This window comes from Liolophura sinensis, chromosome 4 (genome assembly GCF_032854445.1).
Source record: "Liolophura sinensis isolate JHLJ2023 chromosome 4, CUHK_Ljap_v2, whole genome shotgun sequence".
NCBI classification, from domain to species: Eukaryota; Metazoa; Mollusca; class Polyplacophora; order Chitonida; family Chitonidae; genus Liolophura; species Liolophura sinensis.
This window is the reverse complement of record NC_088298.1, coordinates 5,213,653-5,233,744: the sequence shown is the minus strand read 5'-3', so window position 1 is coordinate 5,233,744 and position 20,092 is coordinate 5,213,653. Positions and strand designations below refer to the sequence as shown.

The 20,092-nt window shown below is 39.2% G+C and overlaps 1 long non-coding RNA gene across 1 annotated transcript in view; it reads right to left on the bottom strand.

Moving 5' to 3' along the window:
- The window catches only part of LOC135464665 (uncharacterized), a 52,057-nt gene that overhangs the window by 17,803 nt on the left and 14,162 nt on the right, over positions 1-20,092 (bottom strand). Inside the window, exon 2 of the long non-coding RNA XR_010443674.1 lies at positions 8,927-8,974. This is a non-coding gene — a long non-coding RNA (uncharacterized LOC135464665). The remainder of the gene's footprint in view (positions 1-8,926; positions 8,975-20,092) is intronic.

Below are 20,092 nucleotides of genomic sequence, written 5' to 3'. Positions count from 1 at the left end.
CACCCTTATACGCTGCTGCACCATGAATGTTTTGTTTATTCCTACACATTGTAGGCCCTATAGTATAATAAAAGTGTTCGAGTACAGAGAGTAAAACAAGAGCAGCGACAACAGTAGGCCTATAACAGTAGGCAAATGGTCTCACGTAACTGGTGAAATACAGCCTCTTTTTAAATTACCCCAGTACAGACTTAAATTACCAGCAACAGTTAACTTCACTTCGTGTGCTAGGTCGTCATAATATGTTCTACAAGCGTTTCGTTGAGATAGGACCTAAAAAAATGTCTTCGAGATATTTACAAGCATGTATCTAAGCGAAAAGTCGAACATTCGTATCCCATTCAGCATAAACGATGAAGGAGCATTCCAAGTTGATAATCGACGACTACGACAGATTAGAAACAATTTCGTATTGTAACTCTCTTCCCTGTGCAACTCGAATCAGAGTTAAATATTCGTCATTATCGCAGGACCCGCAGGAACAGCGTCAAACCCGGCTTCCCAAAAGAATATGTAAGAAAAAATATAGAAATGGTAAATATTGCTGGTATAGAATGTAGTGAAGAAGAAGTCATCGGTTTTCAGTGATGTATATGGGGGAGATAGTCGATACTCTAGGCATGATATCTAATTCAAATTACCGAGGGGGTTACCACGCCAACACGGCACAATGACACAGAGGCCTCTAACCAGTGCGATCACTATGAGTTCAAGCCCCCACCTCATGCAGGCTTCCTCTCCGGCCATGCGTGGGCAGGTCTGCCAGCCCACTGTGAACGGTCGCGAGTTTCCTCCGGGATATCCCCGGTATCCTCCAACCATCAGGCTGCCCGGCGTCATATAAGTGAAATATAGTACGGCCAAAATATAACGCCAATCAAATAAATAAATTCAAATTTCTTATTCAGCTTCTTGAATGTAATTTCGAGGTGGAATACAAATATAGGTATAACAGTCATCATGTTGATGTAATAAACATGAATGCCCTTAAACTCTGTTCCCGTTAATGTGAAAGTCATAGCTTCACATATTAGCCTGTATATTTATAGCAAGTTATGGAATGTTACAAATGTGAAAGACAGACACAAAGTCTGCTTATTTTCTTGGATTCTCTATACAGTCTTTACGTGCGCATCCGCCAATGAAATGCTATATCTTGCAATTCGAATTTGAAAATATTGATTTTTGTCGTCACCTCTCAGAGGGACTACCTTATTGTAGGAAAAACAAGCCTAACGTCTGAATTGTTAGAGTTCCAGTCTGAGCAAAGAGAGCGTTGAGCTAATCCTATTTTACAAGATGCCGAGGTGGATAGCGTGCCAGTAAGGCGCAATGACCCATGTGCCTCTCAGCAATGCGGTCGCTGTGAGTTCAAGTCCAGCTCATGCTGGTTTCCTCTCCAGCCGTACATGGGAAGGCATTGCAGCAACTTGCGGATGGTCGTGGGTTTCACCCGGGCTCTGCCAGGTTTCCACCCACCATAATGCTGGCTGCCGTCATAGAAATGAAATATTCTTGAGTACAGCGTAAAACTTCAATCAAATAAATGAAATATTTACAGCTTGCACGCTATATAGCCTTGTGAATCCCATGAATTTATCTCGTATATGTCATTTCATCAATAAATTTGATCAAAGTCTACACTAACTGGTAGGAACCAGGGGTTTGGGATTAGGGGAGGGAATTTATATTTACATTTTGAACCAATCATCCCCATCAAGCTTGCATGCTGTAAACATAAACATAAACGCATCTTCATTGTTTGGCTTCCTATCCGGCCCCTACGTGGGAAGGGCTTCAAGCAATCTTAATATACTTTAGCATATGATACAAATAAATAATAGTATTAAGAATTTTTTCTCTTAACACACACGTGGCTATACCAACCTATATATAAAACAAAGCTGGAACGACTAAATCGCCGAGATCCACATTTTACCGTTGCCATGGCGACGAACATCTGTCATATTGCAAACCATCCAATCGAATCAATGACAATGTCTTGGGGGCGGCCTTAATTTATGTCTACATGATTTCGCCATATTGCTCTCACTCTGGAGAGCACTTGGTATTGACAACGAGGAGAGGGTAACTCTATGTGGCGTTTTCTCGGAGAGTTGAAAATTGGTCTAACCAAAGTCGTGAGATCGTCATTCCGTCGTAGTTTTGTGATTTCATCCATGCCCTTTTCAACGGCGCCACTGTCGTGACGGACAACTTTGGAAGCAATTCTTCATGGAATCCATTTATAAGAATGGCGTCTGCAATGAATGTATTGCAATTTTGTCTCTCTCTTCCCAGGATTTTTTTTTTTTTTTTTTACCCTTTGATCGAGGTTTATGGCAATGTAAGCATAGCCATTACTGTACGGCAGATTTCGGAGAGAGTGGAAAAGTTAACCTTCCATTTACACATATCTATAATCGCTTTATTATACCACCACGAAGTTTTCTTTCTTAGCCTTTGTTTGGCTTTGGCTTTGCTTCATGTAACTGATGAAATGCTTAATTCGTACAGCTCTGCGCAGCTCAGGCCAAATTTCATACATACAAATACACTCAAAATTTAAACCGTTCGCGATTCCCAGCAGCACTTGTGACAAGAACATTATTTTTTTTCTTGTGAATACACGTAAGAAAGCAAAGTGTGACTTATTTTAATTGACTGACTGATAAGACATCACAAAGTTTATATATGGATAACAACTTCTGATTTAGTTCTTGCAAAGTTTCGATGTATTTTCTAACATCGTTATCAAACATCTTTAAGAACTCTCTGATAGGCCCAATCTTTGGGCAGAGAAAGTATACAGTCCAGTGTGAAATACGTACCATGTCATGACACATTCCCGCTGTCATAATTCATGGGATGATGACAAAATATTTTTTCCTCTTTCTATGACAGTGACACAAACGCAACTCCGGGGGTATCTCATCCCGCCCGCTAAATTTAACATTTAATTTTGTTATTCATTTGGTTGGTGTTATATGCCGTACACGGAAATATTTCACTATACAACGACGGCCGGCGTTATGGTGGGAGGAAACCGGGCAAATCCCGGGGTAGATTTTAGCATTTAACATGCTTTTTCTTTTATGCTTCACTTATAAACTTCATTTATTATTGCTTACGATTAAATGGGTAGTCAAAGATAATGCATTTACAAAGATAACGAAAAAATGTTCTGACATAAAAATGCAACACATCTAGCAGGCCTAAACACGCCTAAATGTACACGCCAACTGCTTTGACTCGTATGTTTCCGGTTACATGGCCATGGCGGGAGAAGAAAACGAAAGTACATCATGTAATGTACTACATGTGCTACAGAAAACTGTTTAAGGGTATTCACTTGTAGTATTATAGTGAATGCACGTTCTACACTCTGATAACTGATTCGTGGTACGATAATTTCTGTGTTTTACGTCACGAGACAAATAGCTTTAGTTGGGAATGTACTCAACTTGTAAGTTGATCTCTTTGCAACACCTCCCTCCCCCCGGCCCGCATTGAAACAACAACATCATCTCACTTCGAGATCGGCTAACTGTTAACATAGTAACAGTAATTCTACCACGAGTATGTCTAGCAAATAAATTCTGTTGTAAGCATTATTTGAAAGTTAAGGGTGAAGACTAGGTTGATCCTTTTGTTAGGACTTCAATGTACCTTTTCTCAGACGTTCATTATGAAAAGCTGTTTCCCCCCCACCAAAGAATTGAAAAGCCAAATCTTCAAACTTTTATGTTCTTCAATTCACAGGGAACTGATTCTGTAATTATGGCTGTAGATTCAAAGCCTGCCTGTTGGAGATGCCATGGAATTGAAGTCAGGTAGGTTAAACACGCATTGTATCTATTTGTTTGTTTAGATGTCTATTTATTTAGATATTTACTTTTCATTGTGCACTTTTTTTTTTGATATTTATATATTTACATTTTGTTTCGGTTACTGGTGTATTTAATTAATATGGCATGAAATGTACAATTACCAATGTGTGATTTTTTTCTTGTGATTAAGTGGGAAGGTGGAGATGGCATGAAAATGAAACAATCCTACGTAGGGTTTTTGAACATTGTGGTGGTTGCCAACCAAGTCCCTTACCAGTATAGGCATCGCTTGAAATCTTGATTTTCAGCTAAGCTATATTGACAGAAACCTAAGACATTGCGGCATAAAATAATGGTACATGTAACAAAAAAGGAAAACTTCACATAACTCCAGAATACTGTTACACCAGATGTGCAGCATGAGACTGTGCAATTATACACTGGCTGGTAATGTTCTAATCAGCCCATCATTTTCCAATAAAGAAGATAACATGATTCAGCGTGCCTAGATTTGAAACGCCTCAATAACTGAATCAGCAATCGCCGCGGAAAACCATCTGGACGTCGAACCAGTAATTGACCGCCTTTCACTGTCAAGTGGACGTAGCTCAGACCCCATTGACCAGAGATTTGTTCTGACGTGATTGGTCAACAGTGTGTAACGGTTAGACCACTTGGTCCTTTGGCCAGAGACATGGCGTTAGCGAGTGAGTCACCTGATATGGCTTCGTAGAGAGTCGGGGCGTCTGGGCAAGAACGGAATGAATTCTCGGGTGCAAATTGGTGACGACAGGACCAAGGGAATGCGACCCTAATCTTATTGTCGGATGCCTAATGGGGCCCAGGAACATGGGAACAAGGAAGGGCCATGAGAAAAAATGTGTTTGGTGGGAGTTACAAGACGACATATGAGATCTATATGACTCTAGGCTGTGTCTCCCAGTGAATTAAGGTTTCATTTTTGCATGTAAAAATAAACAGATTCTGTGTTTATACCTTTAATAATGTGAATTAACCTCCGGTGTCAAATTGAGCAAAGGAGGTAGAATTATTTGGAATGGAAAATTGGAGGCAGAACATAGGGTCATTTGGAAAACTATGTTTCTGACTGTACAAGAATCTGCTTGTGACGAGAATTAGTTCCCAGGATTCAGTTCCCAGGATTCAGTTCCCAGGATTCAGTTCTCAGGATTCAGTTCCCAGGATTCAGTTCCCAGGATTCAGTTCCCAGGATTCCCGTCATAAATAAGACTCAGAAATCAAAACCCAGAAATTGACACAGGTGATTTCTACCCTGTTCTTGGAATGTGCAATCTGAATTCTGAACACATAATGCTACAAGTGTGTCACAGCCTGAACTTTGATTTACCCTAATTCCTCAACCATTTCACATATGAAAGAGCTACTTTAAGTCTAATTTCAGCACATTTTTAATTGGATTTTGGAGACAAAACTACATTGGTTGAATGGGCCATTTTCAGGGCTTCACAAAAAGTATAATTTTCTTAGTCAACACAGAACTTTGCCGTCAGAGTATACTTAAATAAACACCTTGCAAACATGTCGGAAGTTTGAAGAATTACGGTAATCTGATTATATCTGAGTTTTGTAATTCCAAATTACAAACATTCACATGTGATTCAGCCCTTATTATTATTGTTATTATAATGTGTTATTATGCTCTTGATTTTGGCAATATTTTTAAACAAATTTACCATGGAATATGTACGTAATAATTAGAAAAAAAATGATAATAATCACCATAAAAATCACCATTTTAAAGACTGCTTTCAAATTTATTTGTTCAGATCACCTATGTTTTCTTGGAAAAACACCAAAATCTTGCATTAGGCTTTTTGTTTGATGAATCATAATTCTAAAGACTACTTTCAGATTTATGTGTTGAAATTGCTTAAGTTTACTTGGAAAAAAACAAAGTGAAAAGATCTAAATTTTACATCAGTCTTATGGTTAAATATTTTGAAAGTATTTTTAATGTCATTTTGACCGGAACTGTTTCCATGTGAAAAGTGTTGGACCATAACATTGTGGGTTGTGCGTGCTAGTGTAAAGTTTATTTGGGTTACATGCAACAAACTTCTTTCTGAGACTGGCCTGTTGGGATGTAATGTCCCATGCACGGACTAAGCAGACATGCAGCGGCATTTTCACCTAAATTATTTGTCGCCATTCAGTGTGGTCAGGAAACTGTGTGCAACCCTCATTCCAGACGAAAATTAAATATGACAGGTGGAAGGAAGCCGACGCGCGCGTTAATATTCGCAGGGCGCCAGCATCAATTCACGCGAGGGCAGAAGCCCCCCCGCAAGCCATCCAAGACCCTCCGTGAATGATGACACAACCCTTAATGAAATTGTGTAACTGAAAACACGATTTGGCCAAAGAGAGGTTTCCAAGTGAAAGCGTAATCTTTAACGGCATCCTTTTTCATGTGTCATCAGTTGTCAAGCGTTGAATAATTCGCTAGGAATTAGCTAGTCAGCACAACGCAACTGTAGTCCTGATTATTGACACACGCGTTCGCACACAATCCTCGCTCTAATTGGGCTGATTTTTTTTTTTTTTTTTTACTCGGGCTCCACTCTGGCATGGGAAAAGCAGTGTCTATGCGACGATCACCGAGCATGGTCACCCGCAAACGGGAAATGACTACTCTCGTTCTAAAATAAAACCGAGCAAATTTGATAACACACAAGCTGATTGCTTGTGGTAAGATTCATAGCTACTGCTGAATATTCATGAGGTACATTGCATATCAAGAGATCATCAAAAGCATCCTGCCCATTCCACTCCAGATTTTGCTGAGATGCTGTTAGCCCGACATGAATCACCGCTGCAATGTTATTATTTATTTTCCCCCAGAAATCTGTTTAGGTAATGAATGACTAAACAGTTTGAAATTTTGTATTGATGACATCCCATTGATTGGACACTTCATGTGTTATAACTAGATGAGGGTCTTCTGACTAACACATGCTGCTTGCTAATTGCACACAGGTGCTGACAACATTTGGGCTCTTCATAATGGGTTTATCTGCCGAACCTGGGCTATTCAAATTCATTTTCCCTTACATGCAAGAGGTATGGGTTCAACCCCAGAGTCATACTAGTAATTTTTTTATGTAATAATTTTGATATATTCTCCTAATGACTAAGGAAACTTTCCCACACAATGCCTACAGAAAATATGTTTCCATGTAGTAAAACATTGACATATTTGGTGTCTTGGAAAGTGATGTTGATAGGTACGCGTCCTGCATCTCTGGCGCAAACAAATCGGAAAGGACGCAATAGATTTACTACCGATGCATCCTAAGGATGCACAGGGGCCTCCGTGGCTCAGTCGGTTAGCGCGCTAGCGCAGCGTAGTGACCCAGAAGCCTCTCACCAATGCGGTCGCTGTGAGTTCAAGACCAGCTCATGCTGGCTTCCTCTCCGGCCGTACGTGGGAAGGTCTGCCAGCAACCTGCGGATGGTCGTGGGTTTCCGCCGGGCTCTGCCCGGTTTCCACCCACCATAATGCTGGCCGCCGTCGTAAAAGTGAAATATTCTTGAGTACGGCGTAAAACACCAATCAGAAAAAAAAAAAAAAAATCCTAAGGATGCACCAATCTTCCCCCATATGGTAGACATGGTAAGGCTACATATTGTGGACACCAAATCCAATTTGATGTATTTATTTACTTATTTGATACACTCAAAGAATATTTCACTTATACGACAACGGCTAGCATTATGGTGGGAGGAAAGCGGGCAGAGCCCCAGGGAAACCCACGACCATCCACAGGTTGCTACAGACTTTCCCACATACGGCCGGAGAGGAAGCCAGCATGAACTGGACTTGAACTCCCATCGACTGCATTGGTGATGGCCTTCTGGGTCATTTCACTAGCGCGCTAACCAACTGAGCCAAGGAGGCCCCTCACCAAATCCAAATTGAAATCATAGAAATAAAAAAACTGAATCTTAATGTAAAAATATGTATAATCTACTGACCAGCATGGTTCTATCTAATTACACAGACGTATTATTTTGTGTCAGCATTATTGAAAGCTGTTGCCTTACAAAACTTGCAATTTTGTCTCCGTCGACAACGATATTTCCTGTTTGACTCATACATTGTTTGGAAAATTTCACTGATTTTAAATGTAGCTGGCAAGGTAAGAGTCGTGCTAAGTGAATTGATGCCATTTTTTTTTTTTTTATTTGTGGATATTTACCATATAGTTTTGGAGTCCAAAATACACAACAAATGCCCAGAGACAAACTATAGTGCATTAGAAAATATTATGACAACAACCTGTGTGTAAATTCTCTGTAAACCTTAACAACTCCATGCACATGAAATGTTGTTGTTGAACACTGCTGAATGTGAAAACTCACATAGAAACTAGGCCTATACAATTTACATCTTGTGTATTGTTCATAAACTTTTATCTTATAAATACAAGATGGCTTTTTAAAAATATTTCGAAATGAATAAATTGTATAATAGTTGAGAGTGGACCAGTTTCTATATTTTATATCCAGTCATAAATCCTTATATTACTTTAAGTCAGTAAAAAGAATCAGTACCAGTAATGGTATGAAGATTGAATTGCCAAAGACATGTAGCAATCTAAACATATATTCACTCACTAAAATAATGCTTCACAGTTCTGGAACAGGACCATAATATTTTTTCTCGATATTGCCCTTATTGGGTATCTACCAGGCGCAGAAGAAATCTCGTGTTGATAGCTTCAGTGATCCAAAAGCCAGATAATTATTAAAATTATTAAATCAAACAGAAGTTTAACTCTGAAGAAAAACTTTTATTTGGGACCACTTATTTCCAATGGCACCCACTCATTTCTGTTGGGAACCTCTTTTTCAGCCACCTCTGTGTCCCGGGGACTCACTTCAGTGACAACCTATCAACATCACTGCTTGGACATGCTTCACTGAGGCAGCACGATAAAATATGGTGGATACATGTAACTCTGGGCATGCCTCACTTGAAGGCTACTCTATTGTGATGCAAAGTTGGATCATGTAATGAATCAAGCACATTTTAAATCGAAAGTAAACATTACCTTGCTCTTAATCAGCTCTGTTTGGGCCAGATTCAATCCTGTATTGTTCTGAAAAAGGACAAGAAAATGATACCAGTTAATTTTCAGTGTTCTCTGCAAATACAGTTTTTGTCCATATTTTTGTTCAAAATATGTGTTTTAAGTTATTGGGTTTGAACTATAGTTATTCAAGCAAAATAAAATTGCTCTCAAAAAGAAACATAACATGCAGAAAAGGTAATGGTTTGTTCTCTTTTTTTGTTGTAAAAGTGTGTTTATTTTTATCACACTTTTACAGCATTTATGGTAAACCCTTCATGGCTGTGCCCTCCCATTGTATGAGGTTAAGTATGGATTGAACTCTGCAGAACTTCAAGTTTCAATTTTTAAAGAATTCATTAATGCATGTAATTTAAAATGGAGTACAGATATTTATATATATATATATATATATATATATATATATATATATATATACAATATGTCATTAAATGGCTAATGGTAAATTAAAGGTTGTAAGACATTAGGTACACTCCATTTAGTTTTATCGTCATCATATGAGAGAAAAATTGTTAAGTAAAACATTAAACCCCAAGCATAACTATTCAGTTGAGTTTTAAGTTATTTATTTTATTTATTTATTTATTTGATTGGTGTTTTATGCCGTACTCAAAAATATTTCACTTATACGACGGCGGCCAGCATTATGGTGGGTGGAAACTGGGCACAGCCCAGAAACCCATGACCAACCGCAGGTTGCTGGCAGACCTTCCCATGTATGGCAGTTGAGTTTTAAGATAACGGCCCGAATCATTGATAACGGTGCTGTTTTTATTACATAGTCTGGAAAAGAGAGAAAGGGGACAGGGCCTGAATTGATGGGTGCCTGAGAGTAAGCTTATTATGCCCAATGCAAAGAAAAACCTTTTGTAATTTTGTAATTCTGGTTAGACTGTAGCACTCGGTTTTTCTGTCTAATTCAACTGTGGGAGTTTTGATGATTAACAGTCCGGTCTTTAGAGCGTTTACGGTAGCCTGATGTATTGGGATGGCTAACACTGGCTCATCGTACCTGTCAAAGGTGACAGCAGTCTGAGCTTGTCGCCTGTCAATCAAAACTGTTTTTAACCTGTCAGTCACCTGTGTAGTCAGAGCTACTAAACGGCCAGCCCGAATCATTGATCATTTATTGATTGATTTTTGTTCCGTGCGTTAGCTGGAAACTGTCATATATTTAATGACACATGGATAGTTCTGTTATTATTACCGAGGCTTTCATGGCTGTAAAATGTAAATCCTCAAAAAATCTGCTGTTGGAGAACCCGCTGATGATGGCCAGGCATCCTTTAGCACGTATCATTAATTCAGTAGGAATGCAGACATAATGCTTTGTTTTCTTGGCATTTTTTTTTTATCAGTTATTTGAGTAGGTGGCTGAAGCAGAATTGTAGAAATACCCCCCCCCCCGCCTCCTCTTCCCCCCTCCCCCCTTAAAAGAAAAAAGTCAGCATGAAAGTATCTTTGCCTAGATTCTATTGTACACTACATATGTCGCAGATTTCTTGGGATAAAGGATTTTTGAAATTATCTTTAAACTGCTGTTATCATTTTTATTACAAAACCGAATTTTATAAGAGTAACTGCGGACAAATGAAAATAAGCTTCGCTAATCCTCAAAATGAGCATGGGGCTGGAGTAGTCTAGAGCTTTTTGCTGGTTAAAGAGGAATTATTCGCTTGACTGCATATAATGACTTGTAGTTCCTCAACCGCAGCCCCCAATAAATCATTATCTATTCGTAGTTGACTCCGCCCCATCAATCAACACTCAATACAGGCCCCATCCATCAACGCTCAATACGGGTCCCATCCATCATTGATCAGAGCAGCCCCACAAGTCAACGCTCAGTGACTCCACTTAAACTCTGATTGGAAGGATGGCGTGCACCAGCATTTTGCCTGATGGGGCGTTTGACGCGACATGTCCGACACAGTCTGATTGGTTGATTAGCCTGTGCAGGGTAATTTGGGGGGGGGGGGGGGGGAGGGTGTTGAACTGGCTGGGTTTAAAAGGTACACTTTACAGGAGTTCCATCACTGTTGGCGTTGAGCCACAAGGAGAAACTAGTGCGGCTGTGCCGTGATCAAGATTTACATGTGCTATTACGTACACCTTCAGTGGTGATCAAGGAACTGCACATTGTGGTGATGTGTTGTTAACATGTGCCACATGGCAGTTTTGCCCTGACCCAGTACCAACCAGTCAGCCCTTGTCAAACTGAATACCACCGTGCCTTCAGCAGGACAATGTCCTTGTCCCCCAAGGACATTTTCATTTTAAGACATAAAGGCTTTGAACTTGTGCCATATTCGACATAAAATTTCGTCCATTACTAACTGCATCATTAAGCTGATTCTGAGAAGAGAAGTGTGGTCTGATATTTTCTTTGAAGGTTGGGTGGTACCTACATTGATCTACTGTACATGTACATGGTCGCTGTGAGTTCAAGTCCAGCTCATGCTGGCTTCCTCTCTGGCCGTACGTGGGAAGGTCTACCAGCAAACTGCAGATGTTTGTGGGTTTCCCTTGGGCTCTGCCCCTTTTCCTCCCACCATAATGCTGGCCACTGTTGTATAAGTGAAATATTCTTGAGTTCAGCATAAAACACCAATCAAATACTGCGCACCATTTGGCCATACACACATTGACTTACATGGAAACGCGCACCATTTGGCCATACACACGTTGACTTACATGGACACGCGCACCATTTGGCCATACACATGTTGACTTACATGGACACGCGCACCATTTGGCCATACACACGTTGACTTACATGGACACACGCACCATTTGGCCATACACACGTTGACTTACATGGACACACGCACCATTTGGCCATACACACATTGACCTACATGGACACGCGCACAATTTGGCCATACACACATTGGACATGAACAGCAAACAACACGGATCCCCTCCACCCCACCCCCACCCACCACACACACACAAAAAATGCTGTTATATTTATCTGATATTTCCTTAGCCTAATTACTAACTCATTAGGCCATTATTGTGATTGTGTTACATCTAATTTGTTATGACCTGTATGGCCTTCGTTTATCCTGCTTTTCAGGCACGTATAAGCTAATGTCATGTCAATCACTGCTTATCTGTGCCTTGCCAGATTTTCCCTCACTAATGTATGTTATAATTGGAACAACACTCTATACTAATAAACATAAATGCTAATCCAGTTATATTCATAAAAAATGTTTTTAAATATATTTTTGTTGATAAGATGTTTTTGAATATTTTTTTTGAAGGGGGGTGGGATAGTTTTATGACAGTATCAGTGTTGCTTTGGAATTCTACATGTCGAGCACTGGAGACTTGTCAGAGATGTCTTAGGGATTTCAACCAGCGCCCCATGAATCAGTACGTAATATTTAGCAATACATGTCGACATCCAGACCCTTGGGCTGGGCCAGCCATCATAGCCACATTCGCTATTAGTTGAGGCAATGTTTTCTTTCCATCATGATCATAATTCAGTGTTTTTAGAAGTTTTCCTCCATTTGCGCAGGATTTATTTATTTATCTGATTGCTGTTTTATGCCGTATTCAAGAATATTTTACTTATACCATGGCAGCAAGTATTATGGTGCGAGGAAACCAGGCAGGGGCCGGGGAAACCCATGCCCATCCACAGGTTGCTGGAAAACCTTACTATGTAAGGAGGGGCTAGGGGACACCCATGACCATCCGCAGGTTACACCTGGTAAGATAAAAAAGCTGCAAATTATGTACAGGCCCTACACTAGTACTATTCGTGTGTTAATTTTCCTACCTGTCCGTTCTGTGACAACCCCAGTCCATTATTAGTGCAGTGTTTAAAATCAGCTCTGGCCTCAGTTGTTTTCTTTCTTTATGCGAATAGCAACCATCACCTTAAGGGTATTAAAGGATTAAACTGAAGATTATGGGTTTGTGATAAGTTGTGATGTTCATAGTTTATAACTCTTAATAACTCACCTGTTTTGCGCATATTTTCCATCAGTGATAGTCTTACTTAGTGACCCTTTCGCTTCCGACAACTTATATTCTAGAATGATCCACAATTTGATTACTGATTTAACTTTGTCGCCTAGAACACACCTTGTATCTTTCTAACGTCATTGAAAACTTTTTCCGTTGCACGATTCCGTCCTTTTTATACTTTTTTAGTTCTTTAGTGGTTAGTGTTACACGTCGGTTTTGAAAATTGGCCTCGCGATTATTGACCTGGACGTCCTTGTTGGTTGACGCCTGATATACGAATGTTTCGACCCATAGATTTGGACACCATGCAATCATGTAAATAAGGATAGGTGTCACTCGTCCTTGTATTCTATCCATGGGTCATCAGATTGATGTATTGATGCTGATTACACTGTAAACCATGATTTTATCATAATTATTTGACAAAACCCAAGCATTTTTCTGGGAAAGTAATCTTGGGTTTTAGAAGGCCTTAATAGCAGAAAATGCCAAAATAAACAGCTTGACTGTGAAAAGTTTGCACGGATCATTCAGGAAAATGTTTTTCTCGTTAATAAGTATGAATGTGGAATTCATGTGTGTGTAAATTGCAGCTCACAAATCTCTGCATGGTTACTGTTTCACATGCCAAGAGCATTTCCTTCAGTACGTCCTCACAATGCCCCAACCCATTCAATGCAAAAATGCAACTTTTTTTCATGAGCTCGAACAAACATTGGATGATGGCATTTACTAAAATGAACGGAGACCAGATGGCATTTACACGCAAATGGTTCTCAGCAGAAAGTCCACTATCACACCAAATAACACGGTTTTTAGTACAGAAAAAAGCTCGCTTGCTCCTGTCATGTACCGTTTTCCCACATTCTATGGCAGGTTCCCGTGGTTACCATTGGTGCATTGTTATGACAATTGCTGCGTGACCTGTTCCAGCTGACCTGTCCAATCAGGTCACTCGGTGTGGCCAGGTGGCATTAAGTGCACATTTTTCACCTCTTGATGGAATATGGTTTTAATGGTGCACAGATGTTTAGTGAATGAAAACCCTCATGGTATGTATATTAGGTCCTGAATCAGTACAGAGATTGTAAGTTTGCTACAAACAATGTGAACCTATAACATTCAATATGAGATGGAATAATTCTGAATAAAAAAAATCATGGCTTTGATGATAGATGTAACAGAAGTATATGTGCACATATGTCATAGCTTTTGGCATGAGGAAAGTTCCAAAGAGCTCGTTCCATCCCAAAATCAGGAAACAATGATATTGACATTCGTCACATTGCCAGACTTAAAGAAACAGCAAGTCTACAGACCTATTGTTTTGGTTAAGATAATTTTTTGGCGTTTGGGGTCCCATGTAGCTGTGTATGCTTTCTAGATAGTGAGGTGCTTCACTTAATTAAGTTAAGTAACAAATTTGGGAACTAAAAAAGACACCAAAGTCAGACAGCTGCATTACCCCTAGTGTAAATTATTGTCTTGATGATGTGTAAGAAATACAGAAGACTTAAATCAAGGAACAGCTCAGACTCCACCCACATGTTTTGACTCGAGATACTTGGAAGGGTGAGGCTCTTATGTCACTGAGGTAAATCTGGGTAATGTTGTGAAATTAAATCTCAGAGGTCACGACCTTAGGTGTAGGTCATATGAAGGTCGTATGCCAGCTTGGGCCTGGAATATGTAAATCTTTGTTATGGTATCACTGCTGTTTACAAGCCCTGCTTGCCAGACTGTAGTGACAAGGTTATCCACTTGTGGCAGGTTTACGTTCTGACAGTTTTATGGCTGCTCATAAACATGAGCAAGGGAAGGCCATCGCCATGAGTAAGAGAAGGCCATGGTCGTGTTTGTTTGTGGAGTTTTTTTCATTGTAAACATGAAACCTGGTACATGGTATATCTACCAAGACTACTCGTCTTCATTATCAGTGAGCCAACTCTATTTTCAATATATGATGTATATATGTGTGTGTGTATATATACATATCAACTTTAAGGATGTTTTTGTTGGTAAAAAAATGATTGAATACTTTATGACTTTTTAGAAGAATACTGAGTCACGAATATTTTTATGCGTATACATTATTCAGTCATTGTTGGTGACTTGATGATATAGGTTCAAAGTTCACTGAGAAAAATTTGGAAAAAATTTCTTGGAAGAAAGCACTATTTATGATTTTTAATAAACTAAATAAAACAACAGTGGTATAAATATTCGAATCATCAGGAATGATGAAAAACATTAAATACATGCTTTTGTCTGTGCTCCACCATGTAAATAACTTTCAGTATACTTGCATTAAATATTCAACCTTTTCAATTTCAAAGCACTTTTATCAGCGGAATTTTTGCATACATTTATTTTGAAAACGACGCCAAACATGATTTGTTTTATTTCGCTAGGGATGCAAGTTTCATAAAACCGTGCAATTTATTTCTATACACCCCACAGTTTTCCCAGAATGTTACAAAATACTGGTTACAGAGGCAGTTGAAAATGTCGAAGAATTAGGGTATTGCGTAGATTCATTTTACCAGTGAAGTGTGGATTAAATGGACAGCCCTTTGACAAAATAATGTGAATTCTCAATACTCGGTAGCAACAATGTTGAACACTATAGTCAAATCAATCAGTGAAGCTTTGAAGTGTGAATGATTGACAGCTGTCAATCACTGCGTGAACAGGGCGACTGAGCATTACTCCCGATCAGCTGCCTACCCCCAGGGAATGTCTGATCATGATATGAAAATAGTTTGCTTTTTGTCTGATTATTTTTAGACCTGCAGCAGTTTTCATGTTTGAACATCTGTTACCAGATTACCTGCCAGGTAGACATTTTTTAATTAGTGTAAAACACACCTGTCTGGAAGCATTGAGCTGGAGGCAGATTGGGTTACCTGAGGAAGTTATCATTTTACCTGCCTGTGACGAATCTGTGCAAACCCACCCAAAGTGCACACAAATACCGTGATCAACTCGAATTACAATTTTTGAAATGTAAATAGAAAAAAATCTGTTTTGATGTTGAAATATAAATTATTAGACTTGCAGATAAAAGGGAGATTTTTGCTGTGTGTAGTGTGCGTATATTCACTTACCCTAGCTTAACAAGGAGAAAAGAACACCTGTAATCTGGTACCTTACCAGGACAACAAAGGTTAAGAAGAAAATTCATAAATGCAAACAGGATAGTATGTATAGCGCAGTGCTGCTACTGTACTTCTTGAACCTTTTCGCATGTTTTCAAGGTGTTTTTTCAGACTTATTCTGAAAGCATTATTCTGTGTACACTGATAAAATTTTACTTTTTGTGAAGCCCTGAAATTGGCCAATCCAACCAATGTAGTTTTGTCTCCAAAATCAAATTAAAAATTTGCGTAAATTGCGCTGAAAGTTGCTCTTTCATATCTGAAAATGTTGAGGAATTAGTGTTGGTGCAGTTATTCTGCAAGTTGTTTGTATGCTGTGTTCCTTAAGGGCATATGATGGAAAGGGTGGGGCTTAGGGACACAGGAACATAACTGACTAAGGACATTAAAAGGTCGGGCGGGTGGGGGGGGGGGGGGTGCCTAACATAAAAATGAGCAGATAAATCCCAACTTACTTCGCCATATCATCTGTACACAATTGTCGTTGTTTGGAGCTTAGGGGGCATCTCATATTATCGGACTGACAAGGAATATTGTATCAGGCGTTAAGGTCAATTATTTCTAGAAGGCAAGACCCACTATTATACATACATTACAAGACCATTATATTCTAGGATGTTTGAAACTTTAACACTTGAAGCTTCATGATAATGGTTAGGCTGTGGATCAAGACATCCAAATCAGTTGTTAGTCTTTCCAAATTTTAACATCCAAGGCCCAAAAAATGACCACTCTTAAGTTTTCTCTTAAAACAAATCTGGCTTTTTCATATGTATGTATATATTTATTTTTTAATGATGGATGAGATCATGGTTAAATATCGTAGGAATGTGAAACAGATTTCGGGAATATTAGCAACACTTTAGATACATTGCTCAGCTTTTACAATTTACAAGCATTTAAATAGAGAGTATAAATTTCGTGAAATATGTCTTGTGAGCTTTATTCCATACAAATGTATCACACAAGTATACCTGTGTATTTAACTTAAAGTTTATGGTGAATAAGAAATGAAATTAAATGAAATGAAAATATGTCTATGAGGGAATGCATTAAGGGAAGAGATAACACAACAATTATCTAATTCCTTCCAGAAATTGTTCAGGTGCCAGATTTATATACTTACTGACGAGATTTTTATATGGCCTCTAAGGATATCAAGTTGTCATGCCATTGCATAACATTTTCTAAGGTACAACATACATTAAAACTGGAATGTTGTAGGGAGGGGGAAGGAGAGAATTGGTGAGCTAGGTTTCTGGAAAGGGGAGGTGGGGGGTGCTGGAGGGGATTGCATGGAAATTGTCCGTTAAATTTACAGTTGTGCTTGAGGACATTTTAGGGACATTTACAGCCAGGTTTGACAGGCTTTGTGGTGGGAAGCTACGGGAGGGGTGGGGGGGGGGGAGGAATTGGGGGCAGGGGTGCAGGGAGAAGATTGAAGAGTGTTCTGAAAATTTACAGTTGTGACTGAGGACAGCCAGGTTTAGCGGGCTATGTGGGAGAGTGAGTTTCAAGGGAGGGGAGAAGCGGGGCGGAAGGGAGAGGAGGGGGACGGGTCAGGTCATTGAAGACATCTCTGAGTCTCTACAGATGGCACCTGGGTGAAACTTGCCTGACTTAGCATGAGTTAAGACAGTGTCATTGCCTTTCCATATGCACGGCCATGCCTTGCCTGTTTGTTAGAGCTGTACTGTAAAAACTGCCTTGTTTTAAACAACCCGGAATATACCTGGTGGTTGACATGCAGTCATTTACCTCTAAGGCACCCAGTTACCACAATTTCTTGCAGACTTAGGCGACTTGTGTAAACACCGGAAATACCTGCATTAGATTGTACAGGTGTAAAAGTTCCAAAGTTTGTGAATCTCAACTGCCATGAAATCACAAAAGAGATTTATGAAAGGCTCTTAAAGTGGTATACATTACTACCAATATTTTTAGGCCTGACACAGGTTTTTTGTACACACAATATCTCACAAAAATTCTCCCAATTTAACCTGCTCAAATAGTTCCCCAAAGTCACACCCACCCACTTAGTTGGTATTCCTTTGTATTATAATGTGAAATGGTGACTCAGATGTATAGTTCATGATTAGTATCTTTTATCAATGTCTAAAAACGAACACTTTATCTTGAAATGCTGGAAAAGAACTGTGACGTGTGCGTGAACATAGAATGTGTCTTCATGCCGTATTCACAATACACAAGCTTTTCTGTTGTAGTTTGTTCAAGAACCTTAAAGGGTTTATGTCACGTGGAAGCCATAAAACAGAATGTCCTGGGAACAGACCTTAAAAACAAAGCACACAGTCACCTTCATGTAGCAAGAGCTGGGTTTGAACTTATGAACTCGGTGTTGAAGGGCTGTAGTGGATCAAAATTATTGTGTGTTGTTATTGATTTCGTATTCTGAAATATCCATAACTCAGACTTGACAGAAAACACTGTACTTTTTGTGTGAGTTAAGCCTAGATATTTTACTCTCTTATATCCCGATTGATAAAAGCATGAAGATGACAGGATGTTGTTTTCCAATTTAGGATGCTGACACAGATGCTTGTGTAGTACATGTGATATCATGGCTTACCAGAGTTACCCTGTTTCATCTAAAGTTTGCTATGTAAAATGCACTTTTAGAAGCACATACTTAAATTTTTCTCATAATAAATTTAAAAAAAAAATATTCTTAATTAATTTGTGATAATATATGGTTTCAGTGTCTGCTCAAAGAAGTTCTTAAAGCAGGTTGTATTTTGAAAAGACTTGAAAATTATTGGCCCTAAATTGTAGTTGTTAAATGCCATGCTCATGATTTTTACACCGATATAAACGATATCAGTTCATGTTGGTGGATGAAAGTGGTGTAAACCACTGCTTACAATCATCCAAAAATTTGCAAATGACAAAAAGAGCTAGAATAGAAAAAAAAATGAAAATTTTTTTTAAGGACAAAAAATTTGAAGTTTTATGGTATATGAATTATGAAGGTTGTACTTAGTTCTATTTGCACAATTATAATCTGTAAGTCTGGGTATCAGATGTCAAACCTGAGGTCGGCCAGATGGGGGTTGTCTGCCCTTTGGAGGGAGTGAGGGTCAGTTTTGGCAGCAGGCAGGGTCAGGATGTCAGCTGTAGACCTGGTCTGACAGTCGACTTCGCCCTAATTGTACGCTCAGGGTAACCTGACACTAATACGCTAGCGCCAGACAGAAAAATGCCAAAGGTGATGCAGAGTTTTAGTGTTACTATGTACAATATACTGTAATTATTCAACCTATTCGCATATTTGCTAGATGTTTTACCAAGCCTGTTCTGATGAGGGCGTCATTCTGTGTGTAGATGGATAGCATTATACTTTTTGTGAAGATCCGAAATTTACCAACCCAACCAATGTAGTTTTGTCTCCAAAATCAAAATTAAAAGGTACATAAACTATACTGAAAGTTAGTTGATCTTCCAAATACGGAAATGTTGAGAAATAGGGGATTTTCGAGGTCGAGCTCCTTAAGTTTGTTGTTAAAGGTAAAAACAGCCCTACCCTTATCAGGAGCCTTGCGAAAAATGTTAGGCAGCATTTGTTGACACTAATTTACCAATCACTTTCCTCGCCGTGTTCCATAGGCACAAATGCCTTCCATTCACAAACGTTCAGCTCTTCAGTTTTCTGCATACTTTGTCTGCTCTAGATTTTGTGAAAATTTTTACCTTCAGCCACAGAAGAGTTTGAACTCGAAGTTTCCCTACTACCTACAAGTATCTAGAGTTAACACGTGGGGGGGAACAGGAATTTCAGATTTTCATGTCAAATGCTGTTTAATGTAGGTTATAATATATAATTTCTGGACTTAATCGGATTGCAAATCGTTAATCTGGAAACTTTGTAGCATTCTTGAGAAACAATAAATGACTGGTTAAATTTTGGGCCACCATCCCACACGCCCTGCCCCTAGTATCCTCCTTCGCCAGCATTTGGTATAGAGAA